Genomic DNA, 12,168 nt, shown 5'->3' with positions numbered 1-12,168 from the left:
GGATTCATCCATGAAGAGACAACCTCTCCAACGTTCCAGATGCCATGAAATGTGAGCATTTGTCCACTCAAGCTGGTTACGACAACGAACTGCAGTCAGATGGAGACCCCCAATGAGGATGACGATCTGCAGTCAGGTGGAGACCCCCGATAATGATGACGAACATGCAGAAGAGCTTCCTTGAGATGGTTTCTGACAGTTTGTGCAAAAATTCATTGATTATGCAAACTGATTGTTGCACAGCAGTCCGGGTGGTTGTGAGTCGCCTGCCAGGGCCTGGGGTACTTGGCACTGGGTCCGGTCGCTCTTAAAGAGGATGTCACAGTGGCTGCAACCCGGTCCGCGCCCTGGGCACTCAGATAAAGGAGAACGGTCTTTTAAGGGGAATTGTGAAAGTCTATTTTCATGATGCCACCTGTGGTTCTCGGTCAGTAGGGACAGACGCCGCTTTAAGGTGTCCTCTGAGGTGATGGTATGGCGGCTTGATGGTAATGCTTCACACAGGTGAAGTGGGGTCCTCAGGGCTCCTAAGGTGTATGGAAGGGATGATGTGTTGCCGGTAAATAACAGAAGACACAGGGTTGCAGTCTTTACCTGGTTTACTGGTGGTAGCAAGCCACAGTCCAGGGTACCGGCAATAGGTACAGAAGGAGTCCAGGCAGCCTGGAAACAAGTAGAAATCCCCTTGGCAAGTGAGGTTGGGAGCCTTCCACTATGCGCTGCTTTTCTGGTCCCTTGCTCCCTGAAGTTTGATGGCAAGGTACTTCTTTCTCTCCTGTCCTGGGACAGTAAGGACAGTACCTGCACGGTAGGCAGCTTGAGCCATTCTCTTGGGGTCTCAGGCACGGTGACTCCAGACTCTGACTGCTGCTGTACCTCAGGTGTTGTACGGGTAGCTTACGAATAGTTCTATGCCCTCCGGTTCTGCTGTGGGGCTTGCAGCTCCCCACAGCCTTGGGCTCCCGGTGCCCGGTTTCTGCGCTCTGGCTCCTAGAAGGCCCAATCGTAGCCTCCTTAAGCCCTCAATCCCTCCTCTGCTTTTTTCCTGTCTCCTCTTCACGCTCAGACTCTCTCAGACTGACTGACTCCTTCTCCAGACCAGGATCTATATATATCAGGGAAGCTCCCCTAAAACAGGGTTTTGAGCTCCCCCTTCTGGCCTGGAGTTAGAATGTGTTGTATGTGGGATAACCTGCCAAAGGGATCCCCCTTGTCTCCATAGCACTACCCTCCCCGAGAGGAAGGCAGCACTACTGTGGTACCTGGACTCCTGGGGTGCCACAGTTGGCTCAGATGATCTTGGAAGTGAAGATGCTGGATGTTGAGGTCCTGAGTTGGTGTGGTTACACATGGTCTGAGGTTGTACGGCCTGTTGGATATACTGCCAAATTCTTTGAAACGCCTTTGGAGATGGCTTATGGTGGAGAAATGAACATTCAATTCACGGGCAACAGCTCTGGTGGACATTCCTGCAGTCAGCATGCCAACTACACGCTCTCTGAGCAATCTGCTTCTTTCTCCTCCTGGACCGATTTTCCCTATATTCAGATAGGAGATGACAGTTGGTGCTTTGAATATTCTAAAGAGAAGGGAGGCGCTAGAGGCAGACACAGACATTCTGCTGCAAGTTCCCATGAAATGACAGTGAAAATTCTCCATAGAACTGTATAAGCACCAATTGCCATCTCCTAAGAAATGGGAAAGACTGGATCAACTGAAGGTAGGTTTTATCCATAAATTGAGAATTTTTGAGAATAAATTATCAATCCAGGAGGAGAAAGAAGCTGAATTCTCTAATAAGTATACAACAAAGTTTCTTATTTTCATGTATACTGCTGATTTATGCAAAAAAAAATTAAAATGATCTGATGGCGCCAATCAATATTCAGTAGCCATAGTCAGTAATGCATTCTATAACAAGGAAACTATTAAACTGTGTAGTTTTGCGTTGCAGATACCTTCTTGTCCCTTGGCAGAGAACTCGTCTTATTATCCATCCTTATCACTGGATGCACACTGTAGTTTTACACTCAGCTCTTTCTTTATTTCGCAGTCAGATTTCTCTCTGTATTCTCTACCTCATTACTGGCCTCTCCGCAGGAGATGCAGCCAAATGGCTTTCTTATTCCCACTTGTCCCATCTTTATTAACCAGCCAGTCAGTCTTAAAACAGCCAATGTAATCTCCAATCAAATGCCCGGCCATCTATAAAACACCTAATAACTTTCTCAAACAAGTGGAGGCAGCCAACAGAAACACCAAGATTACTGCAATGAAGGAAGTCAACAGCAATCCATGGTGAACTTCATATATCGTATATTTGTATTTTCTTCCGAGGAAGAGGATTTGGGGAAATGGCACGCTATCCTGATACATATCTGAAATCTATAAATTGACAAATGTTCCTACTCCTTTTTCCACCGAACCCACACATATGTAGTACCTTAAATACAACGTACATATGATGAAATGTAGCATAGCTAAAGATTAAAAATGGTAAACTACTTTAAGGGTATGTGCACACGTTGTGGATTTGGCTGCGGATCCACAGAGGATTTGACGCTGCGGATTCGCAGCAGTTTTCCATGCAGTTTACAGTACCATGTAAACCTATGGAAAACCAAATCCGCAGTGCACATGCTGCGGAAAATATTGCGCGGAAACGCAGTATTATTCCATAAGGCTATGTTCACACGCTGCGGGTTTTGCTGCGGACCCGCAGCTGTTTTGCAGCTGCGGGTCCGCATCCTTTTTCCATGTAGGTTACAGTACAATGTAACCTAATGGAAAACAAAACCCGCTGTGCCGACGATCCTTTTTTCCTGTGGAAAATCCGCGCGGATTTTCTGCAGAAAAAAAGAAGGAGCATGTCACTTCTTGGTGCAGAATCGCTGCGATTCTGCACCCATAGGAATGCATTGAACCGCTAACTTCCCGCATGGGGCTGTGCCCACGTTGCGGGAAGTTAAGCGGATAATGTGCCGATGGTACCCGGGGTGGAGGAGAGGAGACTCTCCTCCAGGCCCTGGGAACCATATTTGGGTGTAAAAAAAAGAATTAAAATAAAAAATAATGCTATACTCACCTCTCAGCGCTGCACGCGGCCGGCCGGTCTCAGTTGCTGTGCCGAACAGGACCTGTGGTGACGTCGCGGTCACATGACCGTGATGACGCCGCGGTCACATGACCGTGACGTCACGAAGGTCCTTGTCGGCACAGCCGCTTGCAGCGCCGGGGAGATCGCGACGTCAGAGGGTGAGTATAGCCAATTTTTATTATTTTTTACATTACTATTGATGCTGCATATTGCTGCATATGCAGCATCAATAGTACAGCAGTAATCCCGCAGCGGAAACCGCGGAACAAACCGCGATAAATCTGCAGGGATAACCGCAGCCCCCAGCTGTCTCCTTTAACAAGGTTGATTGTCAAAAATAGGGGGGACATCACGCCATTTTTTTTTTTAAATCCTCGATTCTTGAGAACCAGCCTTGCTAACGTTGACAGCTGGGGGCTGCAGTCCACAGCTGTCAGTTTTTCCCAGCTGGTTATCAAAAATACAGGGAAACCCACGCCGGATTTTTCATTCATTTATTTATTTATAGCACAGGCAGTGGCTGATGAACACTCCCATCAACTGCCGCCTGCTCGCACTGCTATTAGTCGCAGCAGGTGTAGGCTGGTGGGAGTAGTAGTAGTCCCATTAGCCGCTGCCCGCTCTCGCTGTCATCAGTTGAATATAACTCTCAACCTTCTCCCCTGCTCACGCTGATGGCCGGCAGAAAAGGGGAGAATGATGAGGGTGGTCTTCAGCCCCCGGCGCAGGGGAACAGCATTAGCTGTACCACTGCTTCTCAGGCCCTGGTACGTGTGGTACTGATGCAGCACACGGTTGCCACACATATGCCACAAGTATTACACACGGACACACAGACACTGATATTTCAGGCACTGTTTTTTCTGGTACTGAAAATAGCTTAAAAGGAGCTTACTCACCTTCAGCAATGTCTCCCGTCTCTGCAGGAAGCTGATAGTGATGGTAATAATGTACTGGCCTCTGATGTATCAGAGATAGTGGTCGGACTGTTGAACAAAGGTTGTCAGCCATCAAGAAAATAGGGCACTTTTTCTGTGTTATTATTTTTTTTAAGTTAAAGTCTGTAGCGATTATTGTGATTGCAATTATCATGTTTTTGTCATAGTATGCAGGTACTGAGTATGTCACCACGGAACAGACAGACCAACAGTTGAGGGGTTTAATAACAGGAATCAGGTTCTCCTCGCAGGGAGGAAGCAATGGAAAATAACTAGCAATAAAACAGTGCAAAAATATGGGAGTGAAACAATGTAACCGAAGTAAGCAAGATTTCTTGAGAAAAGAACACTTATCAGTCTTATGAGGACTTGCTTGAAGGGTCGTCTTCTCCAACGTAGGCGCCGAGAAACAGCGGCACTTGTCGTCCCTCTGTTGTCCGTGGGCTGAGTAGCCTCTAGGACCCTGCTGCCTGGGGTTTCGGGAGTTAATGTGGTATGCACAGGCTCTGAGTCTTTAGCTTTTACAGCACAGCCAGGAATCAGGGGCTCTGCACTGTTAAGTCTCTGTACTAGGAATCAGGGGCTCTGCACTGTTAAGTCACTGTACCAGGAATCACAGTCTCTGTACTGATACCGTGGGGACCAGGGGGTCGAAGTCTCTGCACGGGCCAATGTCTCTACACGGGTCTCAAAGAGCCCCTCTCCAGTCACAGCAGAGTCCGCTTTCATGTACTCACAAGATGCAGTCTTTCTGGGCAGTCTCCCTCTATTTGTCCTCAGACCGGGAGCTCTCTCTCCTGGAGCGCAGCTGCACCCTGCTCTGACCGCTGCTCATGCTGCTCTGTCCCCTGCTCGCGTGCCTTTCCCGCTCTCTGCCCGCTTCCTTCCTGTCCCAGTCTCTAAGTCTGCCCCTTGGGGAACCTGCAGCACAGCTCAATGGTTCCAGGCACAGAGCCGAGAAGGTAACCGCCCCCAGACTCTTCTTGTGTTTTACCTCCTTACATTCCCCCCCTCTTTCTGCTCGCCATTCCACGGGCGAGATCTTCAGGAGTTCCTGTTGGCAATCTTCCAGTCCTTGCACAATCTGCTGCCAGATGAACTCGTCCTGATTGTAGCGAACAGGGGGTACACCAGTCGTTGAACATTCAGCGTCTCAAACCAGCAGGGGCGGTGGTGTCAACTGCTGTGGGAGGAGTCGAGGCTTCCTCCGATACGTTGGTAGTTTCAGGCACCAGCCCTGTTCCTGGGTTCCCTGGGAGAGATTGGGAGTCTTCCTTGTCTTCCACATCTACATTGATCACTGGCACAGCCGGTGGGGGCGCTGGAGCCAATAGGACTGATTCAGGATCTCGAGACAAACATGGACGCAACATATTCCTGTGCAGTGTGTGGGTGGGAGTCCCCTCTTCTGTTTCGGGCTGGACCTCATAAACAGGACCCCCGTTGCCGAGCCGCCGCTTCACTCGGTACGGCCTTTTCTCCCACCGGTACTCTAGTTTGTTGTGTGGGCGCTTTTCCCTCACTAAGACTCGGTCTCCAGGCTGCAGGGCTGTCCCCTTTTGAGGAGCTACCTGGGGATGCTCCAATTCTTGCAGTCGGTTTTGCACTAGACGTTGAATTGTCCGCAGCCGACGACGATGTTCTTGAACCCAGGAGTACACCCCCGTCCGTGGGTAGTCCTCCTCGGGTTCCAGCGCCAGCTCTGCCAGTCCCTTCCCGGGTCGGCCAAAGAACAGAGAGTAGGGGGTGAATCCGGTGGTGCTGTGTTTCCAATTGTTATACACCCACACCAATTCAGGGACGGACTCAGTCCACTTCGCCTTCTGGTCCTCTTCCAGGGTCCTCAGCATTTGAATCAGAGTGCGGTTAAATCTTTCACAAGCCCCATTCCCCTGTGGATGATAAGGGGTGGTCCGGGACTTATCGATTTTGTACAGCTGGTGCAGCTCCTCCATCACTCTTCCGAGGAAGCAGGCCCTTTGATCAGAATGGATGCGCTTGGGACACCCGTACACCTGTATGAAGTGTTTGCAGATTGCGTGAGCAGCAGACTCGGCAGTCTGGTCCCACGTTGGCGTCAATGCTCATAGCCTTGGTGTGCTGGTCCAATTGTCAAGTAATCTATTGCCAGTAGGTCCATGGGGCCAGAAGACCTCACCCTCCCTGTGGGAGCTCGTTGTTCTGGTGGTTTGACCAGCTCACAACTTCTGCATTGCTGACATACTTTCTAAACAATGTTCCTTAAGTGGGGGTGATAAAATAGGCGCTGTAACCATTGGAAAGTTTTTTCTGGCCCAAAGTGTGCTCCTTTCTCATGTGCTTCCTTAGCCACCTGGTCTATCAAGGACGAGGGAATCACCGTCTGCCATACAAGACTGAGTTCTGTTTGCAGGAATACCTTCCGGTACAGGATACCATCCCGCAACTGGAGCCTCTCCCACTGGCGTAGCATCTTCAGTACTTCAGGTGACATGGACCTCCTCTTGTGCCGATTGGGCATTTGTTCAGACACGACCCACCTTCTCAACTGAGCTAGCTCCGGATCCTCCTGCTGCACTTGGACCCACTCATCGCAGGGCAGCTCCAGCAAATTCACACAGGCCTCTTCCTGTTCAATTTTCCGAGCCGCTGCCACTGTCCTGGCAGTCTCTCCAAAACCTGGAACCTCCACATCTTCCAGTTCTTCATCCTGGCTGGGTGCTGGTTTGCGATAGTTTACTCGGGAGGAGGGAATCCGCATGAACATTCTCAGCTCCTCTTTTATACGAAATTCTGTATCGGAACTTGGCCATTCGGGCTACCCAACATTGTTCTAGGGCACCTAACTTGGCATTCTCGAGATGGGCCAATGGATTGTTATCGGTGCGTACATGAACTTCTGAGCCAGCCAGATATTCCGCGAACTTCTCAGTCATTGCCCACACCAGCACCAACAACTCCAGCTTAAATGAACTGTAGTTTTCTGGATTCCTTTCCGAATCATGCAAAGACCGACTGGCGTATGCGATGACGCGCTCTTTCCCGTCCTGCATCTGCGATAGTACGGCCCCGAGGCCCTGCAGGCTCCCATCAGTGTGCAAGATGAACGGTTGTGTGAAGTCAGCGTAGGCCAGCACGGGGGCCTCCGTCAAAGCCTTCTTCAAAACCAAGAATGCCTCCTCCTGACGTTTCCCCCACTGTATGTTCCTGTTTTTGGTGCAAGAGGGCACTCCCCTCAACAACTCTTGGAGTGGATTAGCAAGGCGGGTAAAGTCTTTTACGAAGCATCTGAAGTATCCTGTGAGTCCCAGGAACGCACGCACATCTTTCACAGTTTTTGGAGTTGGCCACTTTTGTACCACAGCGATCTTCTCCTGGGAAGGCCTCACCCCCTCAGCGGAGACAACGTGTCCCAAGTATTCAATCTCAGTACGGAAGAGGTGACATTTCTGGGGTTTCACTTTCAAGCCATACTTCTGTAGCCGACTCACAACTTTCTCTAGTCTCTGCAAATGCTCCTCAAAGGTGGCGGCAAAGACGATGATATCATCCAAGTAGATCAAAGTGGCTTCAAAGTTCAGGTCTCCCAGACATCTCTTCATGAGTCGCTGAAATGTTCCTGGGGTGTCTGCTAGGCCGAAGGGCTTCCGGTCGAACTCATACAGTCCCATCGGAAGGATGAAAGCCGTCTTGGCTCGGTCTTGCTCAGACATGGGCACCTGCCAGTAGCCGCTGGCCAAGTCTAACGTGGAGAAATATCTGGCATTCCCTAGTGCCGTCAGGGACTCCTCTATCCTGGGCAGTGGGTACGAGTCCCGCACTGTGCAAGCGTTGAGCCGGCTTTAGTCCACACAGAACCGCAGGGACCCATCTTTCTTTCTCACCAAGACTATAGGGGCAGCCCACGGGCTCTCTCACGTATAACTCCCTTCTTCAGCATGTGTGACAGCATTCCCTTCACCTCCTGGTACATCTGTGGGGGTATTTGGCAGTACCGTTCCCGGATTGGTGCCGCATCCCCGGTGGGTATCTCGTGGGTGATGGCCGTGGTACGTCCAAAGTCATCTTCATCTTTGGCGGACGCATCCTGAAATTTCCCCAATACGGCTTCCACCTGAGGTACCTGCTGCGGAGTAAGTTCTGAGAGCTCCGCCCTCATGCGTTCCAGTATCTGGCGCCCTTCTTGCAGTAATCTGGGGTCCGGAGCTGCCTCCGCTTTGACGGTCACCAGCCACGGATCTTCTGGCCTTGCTGTCAGCTGTACCGCCTCAGTGGGGACCAACTCGTCTGGGAGGCCCAGGACTTGAGCGACTTCGCTTCTAGGGGGCAAAGTTGTATCTGTCTCCCCCAAATTGATGCAGCGCACAAGGACAGTTCCATCCCGCACTGTAGCCAGGGATCGTGTGACCAATATTCCTGAAGGCAGCTGGTCGGTTCTGCTGGGCTCAATTTGGACTTCGACCCCTTCCAGCGGGATGCCAGCTCGTACAGGCAGGGGAAGAACCGTCTGCCCAGGGGGCAACACTCGATTGACTGAGGCGGGGGCGACGACTTTGCCGAGTTCCTTTCCATCGCTGTATGCTTCCTGGACCTGGGCGGTCCGTATCAGTTGTTGAATGACCCTTCTCTGGGGGGTTTGGTCACTCCATTGTTGCAGGAACTGTTCTGGGGACTCGTTGAAAACAAGGCTTCCGAGGTCTTTTAATACATTCATGCCCAGGGTCACGGTATGGTCTTTAGCTACCTCTCCATCCACCAGTACCACTCCTCTTCTCCCGAGGTCGTTTCCGCAGACCTCTATGTTCATCCATACCACCCTTGCGACCGGGATGGGCAAGTGATTGGCCGTCATAAGTTTGATCACAGGGCCCCATTCGGGCCGTAGCGCCTCTGTGAAGTGACGGCGGAAATATCTCTCAGGCATGGTGGTCACTTGTGAGCTGGTGTCTATCAAGCATCGCACTGCTCTTCCATTGATTTCTGCCCAGACCAGAGGGCACGTGGAAACAAGGCTGTGGAGACTTTTACTCCTCCTCCTCTGTTCTTCACGCTCTGAGCGGTGCCCCTCAAGCTCAGAGCCAACTAGTTTGGCCGGATTCTCCACAAGTGTAGCATGTAAGAGGGCTTCTCCTCCTGGTAGTTTCACCCTCCCTTCGGGGGGCAGCTTCTCTGTCTCGCACCAGAGGGCCGGGTCCTTCTGCCAGAGTTCTTCTGGAGTCCGCCATTTGTTCACGGACCTGTCTAATCTCCATTCTCAGGTCCTCCACCCACTGGGGGATATTGCCTGCGGTGGTGGTTACCTCCCCGCTCTGCACCCTTCCCACCAGCCCCGTCACTCCCTGTTCTTGTTCTCGCACACGCGCCTCACTGCCAACCTCAGAAAAAGTCATGTCTGGCTTTACTCGCATGCGCTCTCGCAGTGCCTGTTTCATCATTGCTTCACGCAGTCCCGTCACCAGCTGATCTCTGAGCACCACATCAACTGACCCAACCCCTACACCATCCTTTCGTCTGATAGCAGTGTGAAGCTCTTGTAGGGCGTTCATGAATTGGGTCACGGTCTCCCCCTCCCGTTGTACCCGGTGAAACAGTCGCATGCGAAGTTCCCCTATGTCAGAGGGGTCCCCATGTGTCTCCTCAAGTATGCGCAGCACTTTGTCCAGGGTATCTCTCTGCCGGGGGGACCTATGCATGACAGAATCCCACGCCTCCCCCTCCAGGGCCATCAATGCAATTTCTGCCTCCAGGGCTGGTGTCATGGGATGCATCCGCATCATTCCCCGGATACGCTCTGTCCAACTCCACAGCATTACATTGTTCCCAGTGAACCATGGCAAATTATTCACCATGGCTCCCAGGGAAATGCTAGACCTGGGAACTTCCCCAGCTGCTTGGTCTGCCCTGTCCGCGCTACCGTGTGACATCCTGCCGACTACGCCAAATGTAATAGTATACAGGTACTGAGTATGTCACCACGGAACAGACAGACCAACAGTTGAGGGGTTTAATAACAGGAATCAAGTTCTCCTCGCAGGGAGGAAGCAATGGAAAATAACTAGCAATAAAACAGTGCAAAAATATGGGAGTGAAACAATGTAACCGAAGTAAGCAAGATTTATTGAGAAAAGAACACTTATCAGTCTGATGAGGACTTGCTTGAAGGGTCGTCTTCTCCAACGTAGGCGCCGAGAAACAGCGGCACTTGTCGTCCCTCTGTTGTCCGTGGGCTGAGTAGTCTTTAGGACCCTGCTGCCTGGGGTTTCGGGAGTTAATGTGGTATGCACAGGCTCTGAGTCTTTAGCTTTTACAGCATAGCCAGGAATCAGGGGCTCTGCACTGTTAAGTCTCTGTACCAGGAATCAGGGGCTCTGCACTGTTAAGTCTCTGTACCAGGAATCAGGGGCTCTGCACTGTTAAGTCACTGTACCAGGAATCACAGTCTCTGTACTGATACCGCGGGGACCAGGGGGTCGAAGTCTCTGCATGGGCCAATGTTTCTACACGGGTCTCAAAGCACCCCTCTCCAGTCACAGCAGAGTCCGCTTTCATGTACTCACAAGATGCAGTCTTTCTGGGCAGTCTCCCTCTATTTGTCCTCAGACCGGGAGCTCTCTCTCTCTCGGAGCGCAGCTGTACCCTGCTCTGACCGCTGCTCTGTCCCCTGCGCGCGTGCCTTTCCCGCTCTCTGCCCTTCCTGTCCCAGTCTCTAAGTCTGCCCCTTGGGGAACCTGCAGCACAGCTCAATGGTTCCAGGCACAGAGCCGAGAAGGTAACCGCCCCCAGATTCTTCTTGTGTTTTACCTCCTTACATTTTTACTATTTACAGAAATTGCTACAATAATCATTATGCCAATATTTTAAGATGCAGACATCTATCACCTTTTTATTTTTCTTTTCCAAGGTGTCTATACATTTTGGCTGAAAAATAACCTGAAAAAAAAAATAAAAAAAAATTTGCCTTTGGCTTGCTCCTGACCTGCTTTTTGCATAATTCCCTGCTTTGATGACCACCTTCAAGACTTCTGTGTATGATCCGACTCCATCTCTAACCAAGTCTTGGTCTCCAGGTGTACACTGCCAGTGGGTTCCCACTCCAGGAACTGTGACCTGGGAATGTGGATCGTAGGACCAGATCCCTGTATGAGAGTTAAATGGTCTCCTACGCTATGTTCACATGGAGTTTATTATGCTTTTTAAAAAACTGAGTTTTTCAAGCGGAAGCTGCTGCAGGAAAAACCCAATTTATAGGAAAGTAAAAAAGAAAAACTTTTCATAAGAACAGAAAAGTGAATTTCCTATAGGAAGGGTAGGCACAGTTTGCCTACGGCTATGTTTACACAGAGGTTGATAAACCATACAATTTTTTGCAGCAGAAACAACTTCAGTTTTTGGAGGACCTGTTTTTTTACTGACTTTATGCACACAGTTATTTTTGGGATTTTTTTTTGGAGAAGAAACTCTCAGAATCCTCCTCAGAAATGAAATTACTCCTCAAAAACTTGTAGGTTCTGTTCTGAAAACTCAGCAAAACAACTCCGTGTACACATAGCCATGTAAGTTCTTTTTGAAGAGATTGTTTTCCTGAAAGATTTTTTGCAGCCTTTCGATTGGACAATGCCTAGTTTTGTGTGGATTTCATCAGTAAATGCCTCTAAGAAGTGATCCTTTTTTTTTCCATCAAACGTATTTCAAAAACACTAAAAAAATGGCTTTCCTGTTGAAATGAATAAAAAGACTTTTCTAGGCATTTTCAAAGCATTTTTTCAGAAGGATTTTGAGCGGATGTGATCCAAATACTTCTCAAAAAACCTCAGTGTGAACATAACCTACCATTTGCTGTCCATTGAGCACATGGAAAGCACACTGACCAAATTTACGCTTACCCAACGAGCATAGATATTAGTGAAGAGAAGTGATTTAGGGTATGTGCACATGGAGTCTTTTGCAGAGTCTTTTAGAGCATGTCCGTTTAAAAAAAAAAAAGTCAGAAAAAAATGTACAAAAAAAACGCTTGAAAAGCTATATTTGTTTTTTCAAAACCACTTTGCTGTTCATATGTTCAGTTTTTTGTGCATTTTTCTGCCTGTACAGGTTCTGAAAAACCTGGTGAATAAATAAAAAGTGCATGTCACTTGTTTGAAGCATATGCTGATG

Source organism: Ranitomeya variabilis, chromosome 4, assembly GCF_051348905.1.
Source record: "Ranitomeya variabilis isolate aRanVar5 chromosome 4, aRanVar5.hap1, whole genome shotgun sequence".
In the NCBI taxonomy this organism is placed as follows: domain Eukaryota; kingdom Metazoa; phylum Chordata; class Amphibia; order Anura; family Dendrobatidae; genus Ranitomeya; species Ranitomeya variabilis.
This window is presented reverse-complemented; position numbering follows the sequence as displayed.